Below are 8,489 nucleotides of genomic sequence, written 5' to 3' on the forward strand. Positions count from 1 at the left end.
TGAGGGCTGAAGGAAACGAGGCAGCCTGGGGCTTGCTTGTATTTTGCCTATAAATAGGCTCATTTAAGGTAGAGTAAGGGGTTAGACACCAGAAATTGGGTTAGACATCAGAGGTTAAGAGGTGAGAAAATCAAAAATTAAGGCTGAACACTAAAATTTTAGAATCTGAAAGGCTTTCAACTGCTGTTTTTCTGAACCTTCACAGGTTAGAAAATAGGCTGAAAGTTGAGCTAATTTTCCAAAGCTAAAAGAGTAGTTTGAGAGATAAAAGAGGTCTTTTCTGTTGCACTATTGAACATCAGGACTGTAGCTGGTGCTGTATATTAGGTCTTCTGGGTTTTCTTTGTTCACTGATTCTGCTGGAGTTCTGTTTAGTACTCAAAAATTTGCACTGTTTATTGGTTATTGTTAGCACCGGTTGTTGCTGTTGGGTTTTTCTGAAATTTCTGTTGGGCTTTCTCTTAAGTTCCTGCTGAGTTTTGGTCTGTTATTGGGTTGTCTCTGTTGCTGTTACTGGTTTGGGGCTGTCGACTGCCAGTGTTGCTGTGTTGTTGTATACTGCTCTGCTGATCATTCCTCTTCTTCTTTTGCTTTCCTATACCAGGTACACAACGGATACATTGGTCAATGTCGGCTGAAATTTGAAGCATAAATACAAAGAGTTGAAGTTATTTTAAATTCATTTTAGAAATATACTGAACATTAGTTGTATGTATGATAGTGTACTTTCTCTACTAGAACCATGAAATTAGCTGTGGTGTAACTGCGCTTTTATACATATCATTTAGTTGGAAAACTCTATGTTTTTGCTTATAATAAAAAAAAGGATTAATGTTGCAGTAGCCATGTTCTGTTAAGTTCATCATTGTTGTCAAGAAGCATGTTAGGTATCCAATAGTTACGTCCTTAAACAAATGGCAGTTTTTTTAGTTGGTAAGAATATGGTTTGATTAAGGTAAGTTGTACATTGCATGTTAGTCTTTCCCCTTACGAATGTTAGGCACATACCAAATAAGTTGAATAGGCCCAATTGAAATAAGGTTGGCCCAGGCCTAGTATCACGTTATGCATGATGGGCCTGGGCCTGTAATATCTAAATGACTGCCCATATACGCGTTCATGTTCGGATTTTGCAAATCATATTCGGAACCCGAGTAATAACTAACTTGTAAGCATGTAAATAAAGTTGGACCGCTCTTCTTCTTTCATTATTAGAGACAAACTCAATAGAAAACATAGCCACTATAGGACGACCTTTTAAATAAAACGAGATGAGCCTCGCCAAATAAAAATGCAAGTTGCGGGGCCCTCAATAATTGATTATAATAAATACTTAGAACTTGGGATGGACTGTTTAGTGAATTTCACTGCCTTCCCTAAAGATAATAACGCGTTAGACTCTTTAGGCGCGAATTAATTAATCTTACCTTCTTAATCCAAATCCCAAAACATTGAATAAAAATGTGTTCCGGATTGCGGGTGCATTTCATGTGACGCAATCCAAAGACATGTTTTTAAACGATGTTCACATTCTTTTTTAAAATATAATAATAAAAGCGGTAAAGAGTTAAAACTTGCACATGCGCGCATAATTGTATAAAATCAGATAAACAAGCCGAATATGACAGTTGAGCGACCGTTCTAGAACCACGGAACTCGGGAATGCCTAACACCTTCTCCCGGGTTAACAGAATTCCTTATCTGGATTTCTGGTTCGCGGACTGTAATACAGAGTCATTCTTTTCCTCGATTCGGGATTAAATTGGTGACTTGGGACACCCTAAATCTCCCAAGTGGCGACTCTGAAATAAATAAACAAATCTCGTTTCGATTGTCCTTTAATTGGAAAAACTCCTTCACCCCTCGCGGGGTCAGAAAAAGGAGGTGTGACAGCTCTGGCGACTCCGCTGGGGACTTTTCGGCCCAGAACACTGGTTCAGGGTTAGAAATTCGAGCTTAGATAAATTGTTATATTTGGTTTTATCTGATTTTTACATGATTGAGCCTAATGTGCTAAATGCTGCTTTTACCGCTTTGATATTACGTGAACTGTGTATAAACTGTGCCGAAACCCATCTCCTCTCTGAGTCTTCTAAATCATGAAGAAGGGTGTACTTCGTACGACTTCTTTTCTGTATAGTGTCAAATCCCAATTTAGAACGAGGTTCGGACAAGTTGCTAAGCCGGTGAAGCTTCTGTATTCCCGGTATGCTGCCCCCCTCCCCCGGCTCGAGCTGTCTGCTCGGGTAAGCCAGGTCTAGAACAAACACCCCAGGTTCTGAACCTAGAATAACTCAACTTCATGCCGGATCCCTAGTAGGAACGCTTATCTGCATCATGTGCATTTTTGACTTAGGGGACCTAACACAGGGGTTGGGTCCGTCTAGGAATAACAACCTGAAATAGAAAAGAGCATCCTGATGCATCCTACTCACCACTTGTGCATTTATTTGCTGTGGACTAGCATGATGACCGGTTTTGAAAAAAAAAATATAGCAGTATATAGGGTTAATCTTCTGTTTTAAAAAATAACAATGTCTAAATAGTGTCGAAACTCTGACGAAATTTTGAGAAAAATATTTTATTTATTCAGAAAAAAAAGAGTCTATCATTTTTTTGTCTGGTCTGCAAAAATGAAAAATGAAAAACAGTTTGTTCTGTTATGGGAAAGAGTCTTGATTGTTGTTTCAAAATAGTCTATTTGCCCACGGAAGCGAAACTAGGTTGTGTTTGAAGAAGTAGTTTATTTTTTTTAATTTTATTTTTGTCACTTATTTTGCTTGGAATGTTTCAAGATAGTTTGTTTAATTGGGCGAACTACGCCAGTTTGATTCTCACCGGATGTGAGATACGTAGGCAGCCCTAATCGGTTTAAAATAATAAATTTAAAATAGCTACTCCTATATTCGGTTTGGTTCGATTTTTTTAATTAAAACCAAAACCAAACCAAATTTGATCGGTTTTTAAATTTCAAAACCAAAACCAAACCAAACCAAAGAGTATCGATTTTTTTTGTCGATTTGGTTTGGTTTTCGATTTGGTTCGAACTTTCGGATTTTTATGAACACCCCTAGATACGGGGTAGGGGATAGGAAAAATTTGAGGGGATATGAGAGGAAAAAATAATACAAAGCTTATTTTATAGCTTAAGGGTAGGAGGTGACACAAATAGATATTTGGCTATAAAAAATTAAAAGGTAGCTATAAAATATAATTTTTTAAAAGAATATTTATTTAAAATAAATAAGGTATCAACTTTTGCTAGAGGAAATAATTAATCCAAATAATATATAATGACGAATGATATTATTGTCATACGAACAACGACATAATCAACCATATCTCCTTGAGTGCCCCATAGTCGAAATCTTTTGGAATGAACTAGTAATCTATATATATATCTATCTATATGAATATATAAAACATGGTCTAAAAAGGTAATGTGGCGCCAGAATTTATATTTATCTATTTTTTCCTTTTTTCCACAATTTTCCTTTTATTTTTATTCTACTAAATAGAACAAGCAAAACGGTTTCGATTAATAAACACTCCAAAAGACGCCTTTTCATATTCCACCAGAAAAGAGCCACCCTTGCGATTATCTATCTTACGATCTCTCACTCCATTGAAACTGATGGCTTGACTGTTTTTTTCCCATTGTAGAAAACTGGTACCTATCTCTTAATCCGGCAGAGGACAATCAGCAAAGCCACACTTAATATCAGTCGACAGTACCTTCTCTCTCTTTGCTACTGCTTTTTCTTCCCCTTTTCCCGTTTCCCTTTTCCATTTGATAGTTCTATCTATTTGCCTTTTCATATTCCCATTGTTCTGATTATAGTTGCAGATTTTATTTATTTTTTCTTTGTTCTGTAGTACTTTGCTTTTGGGGCTCACATTTCGTTGTTTTCCTGCGTGCAGTTCAAATTTGTCTAATTGATTTGCTTAATAGAACCACTTATTGGTTGATTCTCGTGTTGATTTCCTCTTTAAGGTTTCAGCATTCGCCCTCTATGATCAACTTTCATTTATTTACGTCAACGATTTTGAGCAAACCTATTCTCACCCATTTGTGTTGTATGATTTCAACTTCTCTTTAAATTTATTTAACTATTTTGGTGAAACACTTCGCTTATTCATTGTTATTGCGCTGATTATTCCCTCTTGTATTTTGATTATTTATAGTCTTATAGCAGAGATGTGGCAAAGTGCAGAACCAGGGCCTACATAGGTCACTCTTGAAATTTATGGTTCATTTACAAATGAGGTACTATATTTCTTTTGCCTTTTGATTTACTTATGTTGCAGTTGGGTCTAATGTATGAGGGAAAAAATGAAATTGTCCTTTTAAAGTAGATGTATTACAAGTATGTATCAATAACTTGCCATGATTTCATAGAGATTGCTTCGAGAGGATATTATTATATGTCAAATTTCACAGAGTCATAACAATTTTTTCCTTCATATCCTTTTGACGTTGTCAAATTTTATATGATTTTAGATCTTTATTTATACTATTTTTTGGTAGGATTTCATTGTTTGGTTGGAGATCCAATCGGTACGGGAAGAGCTGGAGAATAATCTATTTATTGCTATATTGTGGTCTAAATGGATTTTTGACTACTTTTAGCAACACCAATTAGAACTACTGGTGAAAATTGATTTCCCTGGTGCTAAGTTTCATAACAATTCATGTCCTTTGAATGCTGACTTGCTAGAGTGTGTTACGATTTTGTTTTAGATTTTTCTTCTACTGTAGGTCTTCAATGAAGAGCATATGACCTTCTGAGAAAAAGTAGCTACTAAAGAATTTAGCCCTAAAAAAGGTGTGTTGATAATGTCTCCCTTTCTTCCTCTTCTTCCTCCCAGGTAACACATACTTCATTACATGCATTACTTGTGTAATGCTTTTATAGACTTTAGATCCTTAATGAGTATGCTTCTTATTGTAAAATTGTAGGGCTAAGCGAGCGTGTTTAGCATTCCTAAATTTGAGAACCCAAGTTCAGAGAAATACCAATTCCATTTTCCATACACAAATGAGCTAATTGGAATCCCATTCTCCGTTGGTCATTCCTATTTCCTACATAGGCATAAAGAACAGGAAAGCACGAAAGATAGAAATTTCTATCCTGATAGCAATTTTGACTAAAGATATTGAACTGGTACTTGTGCATTTCTATTACTTTCTTTGTTTCATGAAAACCTTTTACTACATTGTATAGAGAAATTATTTTTGAAGCTTTTAGGTAAAATGACTTTTTGTTGTTAGAAGGCAAATTTGTGGTTATCGGCATCAAGTGTCGTCCTCTTAGGTACCCAAAGATAGAGTATTATGTTATGTTGGCAGTGGTTGAAGTCCACCATTATAACAGAAGTGAATTTATCTTCTTATATATGTGCTTCTACATTCTAAACTCTGTTTTATGTCATGACGGCTTTTACGTATGGTAAGAGTTGGTGTAAGAGGACTGATGCATCTTCTTACTGCTGTATCTCGTACCTAATTTTGAATTAATCTGTCTAATCCCTTTCGCCTGAAATAGTATTTGTAACATACTTTTATTGTCATTTTTAGTTGTTCATTGTGGAGCAATATGTTAACGGGTTGCACGACAAAATATGTTTTCGAAGTAATTGACTGCATTTAAGAGAAGGATATGTTTCTCCTAAAAGAGCTCTTCAAAACTCATAATTCTCAAAAAAAAAAAAAAATTTATATTAGATACAAGTACTCACTGGAATATTGAATTCAAAGATTAGTGGTGATACTTTATACTTTATATGTATGAGTAGTTCTAATTAATTGAGTTATGTTAGTGTGAGAAAGTAAGAAATGTTATTACGGTATTTTTATATCAGCTTGGATGTAATTACGGTATCGTAACTAAAAAAAATTATTTTTTCTTAACAAAAATGTCTTGGTCTCTTAGTGGCATATTGGATTGACATCCATTGGGAAAGCTAAATGCATTATCGCGATAGGCTAACACAATCCGATCCATTGCATCACTGAGTGTTTCTACTTACTATATAATATTTCAAATTTTAGGAATGAGCTATATGCACAATCATCTCAATATTAGAGTAAACGGCGGACTTTGTGCAGTAATAAGCCATATGTTTCGGCATGATATATATGTAAATAGTTTCCCTTTTTCAATAATCACCTTTAACTAACCATTCTGCTCTTGTGTATTCCATATAATACATGTAAGCATTCACTTCATACATTACTTTTATTGAACAAGATTATATTTTTCGCATTAAGATTATACTTCTTAAGGTATTGAAATTAGTTGCTTTGTCGTCTGTGGTTTGTCAAAAGAGTAGTATAATGTAGGTCATTAACAAAAGAGTAGGCTTTTGTCTCTCAGACAACTATTAGAACAGGTACAATATTGATTAAGGAATGCTTCAAAAAATATAGTTGTAAAAAAATCAGTTTTAACTTTTCAAAATTTTGTTTAATTTAGAAAACAATTGTTTGATATTACTAATGTTCGGCAAATTCACTAGTTATTAATATATAGTATAGTATATAGCACGCCTTAACTTAAATAATTATTCTATTTGCTGGTTGAAGTTTTTAAGGAATTTTAAAAGTACCCTCTAGAATAATACTATTACTTGGCTTGAACCTTCCCCTTTTGTTAATTCTATGGAACATCGAATTAACACGTACTCGAAACTATTTTAATTAATCATAAATCACTGATACAAAACAAATTAAATACAATAATCATGAGCGACATCAATTTATTTTACTTACAGGAAATCCTAGGATAATACGTATTATCATCAAATTGAAGACAGATGGTGCCTCCTTTTCAAGGAGAATTGGATTTTGGGGCGAATAGGGAATAATCTACGTTCAAAAAATATTTATGTAGAATTACTAGGGAGTAGTATTTTTTCATGGTCTAAAGAGAGTATTACACTGGAAATTGTGGTTTACGTAAAAGAGGCTATCGAAAACAAGCAAATAGCAAACGAAGCTTGAGCTTATCTCTAAGCTTTAATGGAGGAAAGGAGAGAGAACACGAGGGGGACTCAGCTGATCAGAGAAGCTTCCAGAAAATGGAGCAATCAATGAAATAAATTCCTCAAGTATTACAAGCACTCTACTCCTGGACTAACTGGACACAACTGGACTAGTCGACTAACTAACAAGCGGAAGCAAAAAATATAACTATTGGACAACTAACTAACGGACTCATACAGTGAAGAAAGCTAACTAACTGAATAATTACATATCTTAACACCTCCCCCCCAAGTTGGAGGGGAGAAACTCACATCCAACTTACCAAGAAGAGATGAATGCTTGAGCCCCGTGAGTGATTTGGTGAAAATGTGAGCTGATTTACATGTCAGCTCATGGGTAGAGATTTAATGTAAATCAACAAGCCCCTCGTTGAGCTTATCGCGCACAAAATGGCAATCAACCTCTATGTGTTTGGTGCGCTCATAAAACACTGGATATCTTGCTATTTGTAGGGCAACTTGGCTATCACAGAAGACTGATATTGGTAATGACAAGGGAACAGTCAATTCTTGAAGCAATCTAGTCAATGAAACAAACTCTCCCACCACCTGTCGTGCTGACTTATACTCAACTTCTGCTGAAGACAGGGATACAGTTGACTGCTTCTTGGATTTCCAACTGATGGGGGTTCTCCCAAGTAGTATAACAAATCCACTTACTGACCTTCTAGACTCAGGGCAGGCTGTCCAATCGGAGTCGCAAAAAGTTCTAACTGTGTAGTCACTTGTGCCGGAGAAAAAGAGCCCTAAACTTGGAGTCCCTTTTAGAAATCTTAGAATATGAAAGGCAACTTTCAAATGTGTGTCTCTTGGACTCTGCATATACTGACTCAGATGCTGCACCCTTTAGGCAACATCAAATCTGGTGTTAGTGAGAAAATTCAGTTTCCCTATCACTCCTGTACTGAGATGGGTCTTCTAGCAAGACCCCATCATCTGCTCTGAGAGTGATTGAAGATTCAAGAGGTGAGTACATTGAAGGGCAGCTCAGACAATGGTGTTATTTCATAAATCTTGAGCAAACTTTCTTTGTGTAAGCAAGACACAACCAGCACTGTCCAACAATTCCATTCCCAAAAAATAGTGAAGTTTACCTAGATCTTTTATTTTGAATGTCTAGTCTAATAACCTCTTTAGGGAAAGAATTTCCTCTGTGTTTGTGCCAGTCAGTATAAAATCATCTACATAAACTGTTACAAGAACCACTAAATTCCCCTTCTTTTTGTAGAAAAGTGAGTAGTCTAACATTGAATGTGTGTAGCCCCTTAAACAAAGTGCTTCAGCTAACTTGTCATATCATTGCCTACTTGCCTGCTTCAAACCATACAAGGATTTATTCAATTTGCACACAAGGTCAGACTTATGCACAATGAGGCCTTATGGAACTAGGTTCAAATTTTTCTTTGTCAGTTTTACAAACAGTGGGAAAACAAAGACAACCAAAA

The sequence above is a fragment of the Nicotiana sylvestris genome, chromosome 8, assembly GCF_000393655.2.
Source record: "Nicotiana sylvestris chromosome 8, ASM39365v2, whole genome shotgun sequence".
Lineage (NCBI taxonomy): Eukaryota > Viridiplantae > Streptophyta > Magnoliopsida > Solanales > Solanaceae > Nicotiana > Nicotiana sylvestris.